The sequence below is a fragment of the Hyla sarda genome, chromosome 4 (genome assembly GCF_029499605.1).
Source record: "Hyla sarda isolate aHylSar1 chromosome 4, aHylSar1.hap1, whole genome shotgun sequence".
Classification (NCBI taxonomy): domain Eukaryota; kingdom Metazoa; phylum Chordata; class Amphibia; order Anura; family Hylidae; genus Hyla; species Hyla sarda.
Window position 1 is genome coordinate 418,682,803 of NC_079192.1, and position 8,331 is coordinate 418,691,133.

The 8,331-nt window shown below is 48.0% G+C and overlaps 1 protein-coding gene and 1 pseudogene across 1 annotated transcript in view; both read right to left on the reverse strand.

Moving 5' to 3' along the window:
• Positions 1 to 8,331, reverse strand: part of LOC130267775 (protein mono-ADP-ribosyltransferase PARP12-like) — a 94,640-nt gene that overhangs the window by 69,877 nt on the left and 16,432 nt on the right. The gene's annotated exons all lie outside the window — the stretch shown is intronic.
• Positions 8,111 to 8,219, reverse strand: LOC130267953 (U2 spliceosomal RNA; annotated as a pseudogene).

Below are 8,331 nucleotides of genomic sequence, written 5' to 3' on the forward strand. Positions count from 1 at the left end.
GGGGGATGAATGGAAACAGGGGTGGGTGGGGGGATAAATGGAAGCAGTGGCAGGGGTGGGGGGATGACTGGAAACAGGGCTGGGGGGTGGATGAGGGGTGAATGGAAGCAGTGGCAAGGGTGGTGGGAGATTAATGTAAGCAGGGGTGGATGGGGGTTTGAATGAAAGAGTGGATGGAGGTGAATGAAAGAGTGGATGTGGGTGAATGGAAGCAGTGGCTGGGGGGGTGAATAAAGGCAATAGCGCTGAGAGGCAGGAAGCAATGTGGGTGGCTGGAAGCAACGTGGAAGGCAATGTGGGTGGGAGCCAATGTGAGTGGCTGAAAGCAATGTGGGTTGGTGGCTGGAGGCAAAAGGTGTGAGTGGTTGGTTGGCTGGAGGAAATAGTGTGGGTGGCTGGGAGTCTGGGGGCAAAAAGGGAGTATGGAGACAATAGTGGTAGATGGATGGGAGTATGGAGGCAATATGGGTGGGTGAAAGTGTAGACCGGAGGCATTGTGTGTGAGAAAGGGACTGGAGGCATTTGGGGGATGATGGAGGTATTTTGTGTGTGTGTGTGTGTATGAGAGAGAGAGGTTAGAGGCATTTGCTCGGATGCTGGAGGCATTGTCTGCGTATGTGGGAGAGGCTGGAGGCATTGTGTGAGTGAGAGAGAGAGGGGCTGGAGGCATTTAAAAGAGGTTGGAGGTATTTGTGTGTATTGGGAGGAGAAAGGCTGGAGGCATTGTGTGTGTGTAGTGAAAGAGGTTGGAGGCATTTGGGGGATGCTGTAGGCATTATGTCTGTGGGAGAGAGGTTGGAGGCATTTAGTGGGAGGGTGGAGGTATTTTGTGTGTGAGAGAGGTTGGAGGCTTTTGGAGGAAGGCTATAGGTATTTTATGTGTGTGTGTGTGTGGGAGAGAGGTTGGAGGCATTCTGGGGGGATGCTGGAGGCATTGTGTCTGTTGGAGAGAGGTTGGAGATATTTGGGGGGATCCTGGAGGTAGTGTGTGTGTATGGGAGAGAGGTTGGAGGCATTTGAAGGCAGGCTGGAAGTATTGTGTGTGTGTGTGTGTGTGTGTGTCAAAGAGAGTTTGAAGGCATTTGGGGGGAGGCGAGAGGCATAGTGGTGTATGTGGGAGAGAGGTTGGAGGCAAGCTGAGGCTAAGGGCATTGTCTGTGTGTGTGTGTATGAGGCTGGAGGCATTGTCTGTCTGTGTGTGTGTGTGTGTATGAGGCTGGAGGCATTGTCTGTGTGTGTGTGTGTGTGAGAGGCTAGAGGCATAGTGATGTATGTGGGAGAGAGGTTGGAGGCAAGCTGAGGCTAAGGGCATTGTCTGTGTGTGTGTGTATGAGGCTGGAGGCATTGTCTGTGTGTGTGTGTGTGTGTATGAGGCTGGAGGCATTGTCTGTGTGTGTGTGTGTGTGTGTGAGAGGCTAGAGGCATAGTGATGTATGTGGGAGAGAGGTTGGAGGCAAGCTGAGGCTAAGGGCATTGTCTGTGTGTGTGTGTATGAGGCTGGAGGCATTGTCTGTGTGTGTGTGTGTGTGTGTGTATGAGGCTGGTGGCATTGTCTGTGTGTGTGTGTGTGTGAGAGGCTAGAGGCATAGTGATGTATGTGGGAGAGAGGTTGAAGGCAAGGTGGGGCTGATGGCATTGTCTGTGTGTGTGAGGCTGGAGGCATTGTCTGTGCGTGTGGATGAGGCTGGAGGCATTTGTGTGTGTGTGTGTGGGGGGGGGGAGGGCCGAGGCTGGAGACATTTGTGGGGAAAAGGGGATTTATTCAAAATTGAAGGCATACTGAACCAGCATGGCTACCATAGCAGTTTGCTATTCCATCCGGTTTGCGTTTAGTTGGACCATCATTTATTTTCCAACAGGACAATGACCCCAAACACCTCCAGGCTGTGTAAGGGCTATTTGACCAAGAAGGAGAGTGATGGGTGCTGCGCCAGATGACCTGGCCTCCACAGTCACCTGACCTGAAGCCAATGAAAGCAAAAGGGCCAACAAGTGATAAGCATCTCTTGGAACTCCTTCAAGACTGTTGGAAGACCATTTCAGGTGACTACCTCTTGAAGCTCATCAAGAGAATGCCAAGAGTGTGCAAAGCAGGAATCAAAGCAAAAGGTGGCGAGAACCTAGAATATGACATATTTTCAAACTTTTTGTCATGTATATAATTCCACATGTGATAATTCATAGTTTTGATGCCTTCAGTGTGAATCTACAATATTCATAGTCATGAAAATAAAGAAAACTCTTTGAATGAGAAGGTGTGTCCAAACTTTTGGTCTGTACTGTATAGGTGATGTGTATTGCTTCCTTTTAGCCATTTTTTTGATGTGCGTCGAAAGTTACTTGGTAGGGGTGCCCCGCGACAAAATTTATTTCAGAGGGGTGCCCTGGGCCGAAAAAGGTTGGAAACCACTGCTATATGCAGTTAAGTGATATAGTGCAGGCAGGGCTGCCATGAGAAATTTTGGAGCGCATTACACAGCTCAAAACTTGGGCCCCTGACCCCCAACCTCCTGTAGCCGCCCCCAGAGCATGACGGCTATCTTCCCCATCATCCATTAAAAAAAAAACGTTTTAAACACAGGACAAAAAAAACAAGAGCCTGTGAGTTCAATGAGGAAGGAAGGAAAGAGGAAATATCCCCATACATATTACCATCATACTGTTACTGACCAAATCCTGTATATTACAGAGCTTAAAGGGGTACTCCCCTACCTTACTCCTTATCCCCTATACACAGGATAAATATCATAGTGTCCTGCAATCGCAATGTCGGTTTTATAATGGCTTTGGTTTTTGGAACATAAAACTGATTACAGGTTCCCTTTAACTATAAGTAACTATATTGAAATATACACTACTCAAAAACATTAAGGCAACACTTAACCAACACAACGTAACTCCAAGTCACTGACACTTGTGTGAGATCCCACTGTCCACTCAGGAAGAACACTGATTGACAATCAATTTCACATGGAACAGACAACAGGTGGAAATTATAGGCAATTAACAAGACACCCCCAATAAAGGAGTGGTTCTGCAGGTGGTGACCACAGACCACTTCTCAGTTCCTATGTTTCCTGGCTGATGTTTTGGTCACTTTTGAATGCTGGCGGTGCTTTCACTCTAGTGGTAGCATGAGACGGAGTCTACAACCCACACAAGTGGCTCAGGTAGTGCAGCTCATCCAGGATGGCACATCAATGCGAGCTGTGGCAAGAAGGTTTACTGTGTCTGTCAGCGTAGTGTCCAGAGCATGGAGGCGCTACCAGGAGACAGGCCAGTACTCCAGGAGACGTGGAGGAGGCCGTAGGAGCGCAACAACCCAGCAGCAGGACCACTACCTCCACCTTTGTGCAAGGAGGAGCAGGAGGAGCACTGCCAGAGCCCTGCAAAATGACCTCCAGCAGGACACAAATGTGCATGTGTCCACTCAAACGGTCAGAAACAGACTCCATGAGGGCGGTATGAGGGCCCGACGTCCACAGGTGGGGGATGTGCTTACAGCCCAACACCGTGCTGGATGTTTGGTATTTGCCAGAGAACACCAAGATTGGCAAATTCTCCACTGGCACCCTGTGCTCTTCAAAGATGAAAGCAGGTTCACACTGAGCACATGTGACAGACGTGACAGAGTCTGGAGACGCCGTGGAGAACGTTCTGCTGCCTGCAATATCCTCCAGCATGACCAGTTTGGCAGTGGGTCAGTAATGGTGTGGGTGGCATTTCTTTGGGGGGCTGCACTCCATGTGGTTGCCAGAGGTAGCCTGACTGCCATTAGGTACCGAGATGAGATCCACAGACCCCTTGTGAGACCATATGCTGGTGCGGTTGGCCCTGGGTTCCTCCTAATACAAGACAATGCTAGACCTCATATGGCTGGAGTGTGTCAGCAGTTCCTACAAGAGGAAGACTTTGATGCTATTGTGGTGCACCACTGCGGTGAATGGCACAACCACGGGTGTTGAAGTGAGTGGTGGGATCAGATGTTATTAACCCCAGGGTTCGGATGGTATTAACCCCTATGTGTTCGTGACACCAGTGTGGTTTTCGGGTTCGGGAACACCACACGCCTGGATTCTCCGCTATCCCATGGGCTAGTAGTGAATAAAGAGTCCACAATCAGTTATGGGTAAACGGAGGCTTTACTGAGTATAAGACAGATGTAATTATCTTCACAGCTAAAGCCAGAGTTCCCAGAGAGGTGGCCAGGACCCAGAGGACCTCGCAGCTTGCTTGACCAATACTTGTAATAAACTTGACTTGTAATTAGACTTGACTATGTGCAGGACTTGATTAGGTGTAGTGACAGCAGACATAGACTTGTAGACTTACTGGAGAGACTTGTAGCTTTGTGGTACTCCAGATGCTGATCACTTGTCTCTAAGGCCTCTGGTGCTTGCTGCCTCAGCAAAGACTTGTTCTCAGATCAGATGGTAGGGTCTAAGAGAGCGAATTAAAGATGGCCACAACTTTATATAGTGTGGGGGGGGGGGGGGGGCTGGACTATAGCCCCTTGGTGAAGCTGTGAGTCATAGGTTAAAGCTGGTGATCTCTGGGAGTACATGTTACAACAAATCATATAACAATATAACATAACATGTGACAGGATTACTCACAGGTCTTTGAGTCCTCCAAAGGTCCTGTATACTATCTATACAAAAGGATCCTGTCTATGCTTTTAAAGGTACATACACCACATTTATTAAACCAACAGGAGAACAAGGGGAGTCCCAGCAGGAGAGCCCCCAGGTCACTAAGGGACCCAACCTGACACGGCCTACAGGTAATACAGGATTGTGTACCTGAACTGGGACACCACATTATGGACTGGCCCGCCCGTTCCCCTGAATCCGATTGAGCACATCTGGGACGTCTCGCTCCATCCACCACAGACTGTCCAGGAGTTGGCGGATGCTTTAGTCCAGGTCTGGGAGGACATCCCTCAGGAGACCATCCTCCACCTCATCAGGAGCATGCTCAGGTGTTGTAGGGAGGTCATACGAGCACGTGGAGGTCACACACACTACTGAGCCTCATTGGGACTTGTGTTAAGGACATTACATAAAAGTTGGATCAGCCTGTAGTGCGGTTTTCCACTGTGATTTTGAGTGTGACTCCATATCCAGACCTCCATGGGTTGATACATTTCATTTCCATTGATAATTTTTGTGGGATTTTGTTGTCAGCACATTCATCTGTGATAGCCTGGGGGAGTAAGGTATATGGGATGTAGCTGTGCGGTTACTAAAGGGTGCTTGTTTAACCCTTTCTATTTGTGACGCCAGGGTGAGGGCTCCTCTGTAATGCTTGTCCTACCGCCGCCCTTCCCAAGAGCGATAGGGTGGTATGGAATAATTGAATGTCCACAACCGGAGAGTTTGCTGAAAACAGTCGGAACTTTACTGAAGATTTTATGCAAGCTTCATAACCGGAACAGTCTCTATACAGGCAAAGACTCTTAGAGATTGACAAAGGTTGGGACCTTAAAGGACAACTGTAGTGGTACAGTTTTATATATGCCCGTGCCCGGGCCCCAAAAATAAACAAAATAAACTTATACATACCTTCCTACGAGCCCCCGTTTGGTCCGGCACCGGCCTCACGGTCCGGCAGTGCTGACGTCATTCCACTTCCTGGAGACAGGGACGCCGCAGAGCCGTCGGCGTATCACCGGCCGTAGCGATGTCCCCCCCCCGGCTGGTGATAGGCTGAGCCCACTGTCATGTAAGTATCATGGGATTTGTAAGCAAACAAGAAAACAGGAAATACAAGTTCACAGAAAGCTAGCCACAGTGTTATGGTAATCTCACAGCATAGCCATTTAGCCCCAAGACAAGCGCAGATCTTTCCTAAGCATGTCCATTACTGTCTGGCAGGTATGTACTAAAATCACCTTATGCTGGAGGACCCCTTTAACATAGTCAAATGACCAAACGTCCTGCGACGCCAACAAGGTAAGCACACTAATATACATTATAATATATTAAATATACTCACTATTAAATATGTACACATAAACATTATAAAACTAGAGATGGATGAGGCGACTAGGGGCTGTCCCACATGGGGGACCCTACCTGAACATAGTAACTCTGGCTTTGGGGACCTACCACACAAGGTACGGTATGCAATACGGTACCGGGATACCACACACCTATGTAAAGACGAAAGTATTTCATACGATAAGTTCATTCATTCAGATCTAGGATGTGTTATCGCAGTGTTCACTTAACCTTTTTTGAGCAGTGTAGTTATATATGTATATGAGGGGTGGACTCACTTACGGGATATTTTATCTATCTATATATATATGTATGTGTGTGTGGTGTCTGGGGTGTTGCTGTGTTAGTGCAGGGTCTGGTGGTATTAACCCTTAGATGTCGTGATGCCAGGGTGAGGTTTCCTTAGTGTTAATGGTCCTGCCACCAACCATCCCAGAAACGGCAGGTAAAATAAACGGAATACCCACAGCAGATTTTATGAATAAACTGAAGAACTTTACTTTAAGATTTTATGCAACAGTCTTTATACATAACAGTCTCTTAAGAGATAACCGGGATGCAGGTTCCTCACAGGTTTTGCTGGGACTTTGAAGCAATGAGCTTTTATGCAGGCCACTGTGCTACTAATTATAATATTTTAGCTGATTGTAGTCACACAAGATTTGGTAGATTGAGTTTTTGGTAACTCACGGTTTAGTGGCTGCATGTTCTTAGGCTGTGGCCTAGATGACTTGAGATTGATGCTGATATGTCCTTGCTTTAATGTCCAGAAGATAAGAGAGAGCAGGAACAAGAGAGTAAAGAGCAAGAGCCAGAGAGCGAACTAAGCTCATTGGTCAGCAAACCTGTAAGTCCTGATCAGTGAACTCTGGGTACATCACATGACCCTGTAAGATCCTTAAACAATAGTACAAGCATAATTATAGTCACATGACCTGCTAAGGTCCTATACAGTTATAATACCTATGTATTAAATAATATATACAATTTATATGAGGCGACCAGGGGTAAGCCCTGCAGGTGAGCCCTATGGGAATGGAGGGACTCTGGCTGAGGGGACTTTAGACAGGGACAGGACCTGTATCGGGAAACCACACATATATATATATATATATCTAAAAGGGACACATATTTTCCTCAAGGAGAGGCACCACTTATGGTGTAAAACGGAGATTCAAAAAGGCCATTAGCACTCCGCGGGCTTTCTGGGTAAGTAGCATGCAAATAATTTTCTCATCACACCACCATATAAGGTAGCGTGCCCTCTGATCAGCTCTAGCTTTGGTTACAAAGTCTCAGAAGCTAATTGGGATTAATGCCAAGTCAGAATTCTACCCAGAAGGGAAGAAAACCCATCTGCAGACAGCTGTTTCGGGTGCTTTTTTTTCTTCTTTCTTTTATCTAAGAACCGAGGAACGTGCTCTCAAATCACCCAAAGTGCATGAAAAAGTGCAAACGTGTTACACTAAAAAAAGTGCACAGAGGATGCGGTCTATCGCAAGCCCTTCTCCTACAGGAGAGAGGCCCCCAACAAACCTTACCCTTCGCCTTTGGACCAAAAGGTACCTGCAGGGTTCCAGGTTCAATGTCTCCCGGCATCCAGCTTGGCGTTAGCCAAGGTATCTGCCCGCAGAGCCGATAACGGTAGGTACCCTACCAAAGCAGGAGTACCCGGGGTGTTTGCAGGGAGGTGCAGAACCTAATGGCCACAAACACCTCCCCTAGACCGCCAGGAGGGACACCCAGAAGGGCTACCGCATCCTGACAAATCCTGTGGACACACAACACGCAAAAAGTGACACAGTGAACAAAAAGAAATAAATAAGTGAATGTGTGCAGATATACTGCCCGGATCTATAAAAATGTCTCTGATCCTAGCTAGAAATCAAGAGGTGAGTGCCACAAGGTGAAGAGTTCATGGTGTGTGCTTCCACTCAGTGAGCCAATACACCCAGTGAGTTTTGGCACCTCGGGGTCACCACTCCCCGAGGCACAAAAGTACCTCAGCTCTAGACCCTCTCAGCATCATGGCGAGACCCGGAGGGAACAGTCATCGAGCTGATTCCTCAGAACCAGCCCCGGGACACCCTGGTACACCTGCCCCCTCCATGCAGCACCCATCCCCACCAGCCCAAAACCGGCGTCATTCGGGCACCGGCATGAAACTGATAAGAACAGATACTACATTTGATCTTAGCCAAAAGGCCGAGAATGTGCTTGCCCCTCATCAGTACAGAGCAGGGTGTTCTGGCTTGGCTTTAGGATGAGAGACCTGTAGCCACTAGCTAAAAGGGACAAGTATTTTCCTCAAGGAGAGGCACCACTTCTG